This window comes from Lactuca serriola, chromosome 7, assembly GCF_051521515.1.
Source record: "Lactuca serriola cultivar US96UC23 chromosome 7, Lser_US96UC23_V15, whole genome shotgun sequence".
NCBI lineage: Eukaryota > Viridiplantae > Streptophyta > Magnoliopsida > Asterales > Asteraceae > Lactuca > Lactuca serriola.
In genome coordinates this window covers 137,734,180-137,739,649 of record NC_136414.1, presented here as the reverse complement: position 1 = coordinate 137,739,649, position 5,470 = coordinate 137,734,180, and positions in this window count along the sequence as shown.

The following is a 5,470-nucleotide window of genomic DNA, read 5'->3' as shown; positions in this document are numbered from 1 at the left end:
CTTAGATTTCGGTGGCAGTTGGGATACGTATCTTCCATTAGCGGAATTTTCGTATAACAATAGTTACCATGCTAGTATTTACCGCCCTCCTTTTGAGATGTTCTATGGAAGGAAGTGCAGGACCCGGATTTGTTAAGGCTAGGTTGGTCAGCGAGTCACCGGGAGTACCGAGGTGGTGCTCAAGACCACGGAGTTGATTCAGCATGTTCGTAGCAGACTGCAGACTGCGCAGAGTCGAAAGAAGAGTTACACCAACAGGAGGCCTTCAGACTTGGAGTTTCGGGTGGGCGATATGGTCCTCTTGAAGGTATCACCCTGGAAGGGTGTTATCAGGTTCCAGAAGAGGGGCAAGCTGGGCCCCAGATTCATTGGTCGGTTTAGGGTTTTGGCCCGGGTGAGCCGGGTTGCTTATCGATTGGATCTTCCGGCAGAGCTTAGCTATATCCACAACACTTTCCATGTTTCTCAGTTGAGAAAGTGTTTGGTGGACGATTTAGCATTTGTACCCTTGGAGGATATTCAGGTTGATAACAACCTGAATTATATCGAGAGACCAGTGGCGATCTTAGATTGAAAGACAAAGACCTTGAGGAACAAGGTGGTTCAGTTAGAGAAGGTGTAGTGGCAGCACCGAAAGGGTTCAGAGTGACCGTGGGAGTCTGAGGAGGAGATGAGGGAGCATTATCCAGAGTTATTTTCAGCAGCAGCGGCAACAAACTTCGAGGACGAAGTCTAAAATAAGTGGGGAGAGTTGTAACGCCTCATTTCTGGTATGTGATTTAAATTAAGTATTTTCATTTCTTAAGGGGTACTCGACGAGTCTGTAGGACAACTCGTCGAGTAGAGATGGGATGATCACGCGATTTAAGCTAGCAACTCAACGAGTCCATACGCTGGACTCGGTGAGTCCGCCTGTTCAGATGAAGCCCTGATTTTAAGGGTTTACACCCTATTTAAACACACTTATACGCCCCCAACCTCGCCTCCATCACCCTCAGAGCATCCTTTACCGAACCCTAGCCCCCTTAAAGAGTGTGTGAGTGATTGTTACCTTGTGAAGGAACTTTTGGAGCAAGTAGAAGAAGGAGAAGGTTGAAGAGTTCAAGGAAGAGGAAGTAGATCCAGAACACACTCATTGTGGTCATCTTTTCTGGTAATAAAGTCTCCATCTTGCTTATTGATTTAGTAGATCTTGTTTATCCCCAAATTGTTGCTTTTAAGCCCAAAAACCCCAAATACTTTGAGATAAAGCCTTATTATCGGGTTATACTTCAGATCTAGACCCTCATCGCATTCTAGAAGTGTAAAGTTTCAGTTGTAGTCGTGATTGAGGTCCCTCTTGAGTTTAGAACCTCATTAAGAGGCTAGATTTGGCATTTGAAATCTTTAAAGCTATGCATGCATGTACAGTTTGCAACTTTACATGATAAGCATGCCCTAGAAGCTTAGATCTGTGATTTGGGTCGCTGCATGGCTCAAATCAGGTCCGTATGGAAAAAGGACTGAATGGACTCGGCGAGTTGCAAGGTTGACTCGATTGTATGAGATCTGCACATTAGGACTCGACGAGTTATTCTTCGGACTTGACGAGTCGAGTCGTGAGTCCCCCGTCTTTCTTAGATTTGTGAGTTCACGGTGAATCAATGAGTGGGGAAGGGACACGGTGAGTTAAAGTCAGAGTTAGTAATGAAGGGACTCGACGAGTCTGCGCCCTGACTTGGCGAGTCCGGTCAAATGGAAGTTGACTTTGACCAGGGGTAAAACAATCATTTTAGCTTGAGGGCATTTATAAGTACCTGATCTAGTGCTTTTGGGATTTGTAGCCGGACAGTTCCGGAGCAACAGTCAGCCACAATGCCGGCCCGTTTAGTTAGCAGTAGTTCCGGACCTCGGTCTGATGCAGTAGTTAGATTGTCTGATGTCTTTGTGATTCAAGCATGTTTTGTGTTATGTGTTCCGGACCCTGGTCCGATGCAGTATGCAGTATTTGTGTGCATGCTAGTTGATATGTTTATGCTATGTTATGTTCAGTTAGTTCTGGACTTCGGTTCGATGCAATTTCTGGACTTCGGTCCGATGCAGTTTCTGGACTTCGGTCCGATGCAGGGGACAAGGTCCCAGTCAGTCCCGGACTCCGGTCCCATGTAGTTAGTTCCGGACTTCGGTCTGATGTAGGGGACAGGGCCCAGTTAGTTCCGGACTTCGGTCCGATGCAGTTTCCGGGCTTCGGTCCGATGCAGAGGGCAAGGCCCTGGTTAGTTTTTGGACTTCAGTCTGATGCAGTTTCCGCACTTCGGTCCGATGCAGTGGGCAAGGCCCAGTTTATGCTTTACATGTTATTGTATGGTATGTGGTAGTTTGGGGGAGCTCACTAAGCTTTATGCTTACAGTTTCAGTTTTGGTTTCAGGTGCTTCCGTAAGCAAAGGGAAGAGCTCGGGATGATGGCAATACACACACCACAGTTTCGGCTTTTGTCCAGGGAGTTTATTTCAGATACCATATTGTGTCGATACAGTTCTTTTGTCATGACACGTCCATTATAACTTTTTGGGATTTATGACGTACGATTTCATGATATATTATAAATGGTTGATATCTTTAGTATTATTTAAACAAATTTTTTTGGGTCGTATTTTGGGTCGTTACAATGAAGAACTCAGGCGCTCCACACGCCTTGAACTCCCTGGACGAGGGAGCTCGAGCCCTAATCTGGCCTGCAACAATCTCAGATCAGAAGGACTTGAGCCTCTCCTCCATGATCTCCATGATGCCCTCCTTGACAATACCGAAAATCACTGGGGTAGCATCAAGGATGCCACGAGTAACCTCCGTTGTGATAAGATCACGCTACTTCTCATACTGAACTTGATCCTCGTGTGATCATCACCATCCTCAATTGAAATATCACAAATAACCAAGATAAGGAATTCTAAAGAGATTCCTCCTCCCCGGACTTCTAAGAACTATTAGGCCTGTCATTGCTTTGGGTACAGGTCCTGTGCTTTTAGTAGTACATGCCCAATACTACCTTCCACACCTACCTGTACCTTCCCCAAGGCCATACCTGATGTCCATAAATCATCCAAACACAATCATAACTCATAAGCACAAAACTAACTCAGCTCCTAGATTGCCCTAGGATTCTCAACCCTCATTAAACCAAAATTCCAAATTAATCATAGCAGGTTGCCCTATGCATGCAAGTTATACACAAAGAGAATCACATAGACTGCCAAATAAAGCTTCTACCATAAACCACAACCAAACAAGGAACATGAATAAGGCAGATTCCCTAATTCTAGGGATTTGCAATCCTAAACTGTTGGATTAATGTCTAAGTCCATAACTATAATTGGTAAGACTTGACCCGACTCGGCATGGTCCATTTGGGTTGCATACCATCATGCACTTGGATAGACTATAATGAGAGAAATAAGACATTTATGGTTATTAATATATTATAAGTTCTAGTATATTAATAATAAGAATAATAAGATTATTTAATTAGTATTGATCAAGAATTAATCTAGGATTAATTAAGTGATCAAAAGAAGACTAATTAAATATATGGGTTGATTGTGTAAATCATCCATACTTGTATAGTGGGCTAATGCTCCATGGATAATCAAGTTGGGCTAAAACCCATAGGATGGTCCATGGATGCTCCATGGTGTATTTGAACCCATGGATCCAAGGAAATGGAAAGTCATGACAATTAGGGTTTGCCCTAATTGTAACACTATATAAAGATATTATTCTTGGCAAAATCGGCACTAGTATTATTCTAGAGAGGGCTAGCCGATTTCATGAGTTGTAGAATTCTCTCAAGTTATTCTAAGTGTTTTGATGATTGTGATTCCATTTGAGGTGTCACACTTGGGGCACTAGGCACTCAAGCTTCATGAAGACTTTCTACACCAAAGAGGTATGTATTCTATCTTGCTATAGTTATTGTTTTGTATGCTAGATTAGGATAATACCTTGGAAGTTCTTATTTGCATGTATAATAGAGAAAACATAGATCCAAGGTATTTAGGGTTGCATGTACACTTAGGAGTGTTAGAATGCTCAAAACCCAACAGTGGTATCAGAGCCTAGGCTTGCTTTCTCTTATACTTGATGCAAATTGCTGAAAAATGCTGAAAAACTCGATTTTCTGGCTTTCTGGGCACTGGACTCGCCGAGTCCACTGATGAACTCGCTGAGTCCATGAGTAAAATCATCCTACTCGCTGAGTAGGTTCATGCACTCGCCGAGTAGGAGCCCCAGACAGCCTATATTCGAGGTTTTTGGCTAGAAATGGACTAGGAACATTACCTTAAGATGTTTTTGAACTTATAAACTTATTTTTGATGTGGTAATGTTCATGCTAATCCATTTTCAAAGATAATTGTCAATAGATTCATGTTTTGTATTAGTTTAAGGCTTAGACTAATTACATGAAAAAGTTTGATTTGAATTATCTTGTACTTATGAGTTGCTTAGATTGATAGAAAAGTTAATTGAAATAGTTGTTTTCAATCCATTTTAATCTAAGAGTTGAGTATAAAATGTGTTTGTGTAACTTGTCCTCAAGTTACATGAAGAGTCACATTAAAGACTCATAAAACTCATAATAGTTGGCAATGGTTACAAAATGAAGAGTCTTGTGTAATTGAATAATTTTTATGACTCCATAACTTGTCCTCAAGTTATGGAAGTTCAAGAGTCTCTTCATTAAAGAAAAAATATGTAACCATAATTAAATCCATAAGTTATAAAATAAAGAAAAGTTAGTTCTTTTATTAGTTTAAAGTCTTCCATAACTTGTCCTCAAGTTATGGAACTTGAAGAGTTTTTGGATTAAAACTACTTTAAACACATAAGTTATGGAATTAATTAGTTTTGAATAGTTTCAAAACTTGCCCTCAAGTTTTGGAATTTGAAAAGTTTTCCTTATGAATACTTTAATTCCAAGTTAGCCCTTAGAATTTTAAAAGTTAAAATTCAATCCTTATACTTTATAATATTATAAGTTAATAATATATATATATATATATATATATATATATATATATATATATATATATGTATAAGAGTAAAGTCAGTCTTACCGCTAGTACGCCTCATTCACGAAGCCGGTCTATAAGGTGGGTATAAGGTTGTTGCCTATAAAATGGCAACTTAATGGGTGTCCACTCTCACCCACCGCTTGCTTGACTGGTGGAGGGTCGTTAGCCGAACGGGTTTGACAGGACTAGAATTCTCCCTTCATTAAAAGTATTAATGATAATACTAAGTAACTGAACTCTTAATAATACCCAATCTTAGTTACTTCGGAAAAATGTGAATAAGGTGCTAATCCATGAAACTACACTTTGCACTTTGTTTAAGTCGGTTAGTGGAGCGTGTGTGGTTAACCGGCACACTAACGCGTATTTAACAAGGTAGGAAAAGGGTAACTTAATGTTTATCATAGTATCGATGGAG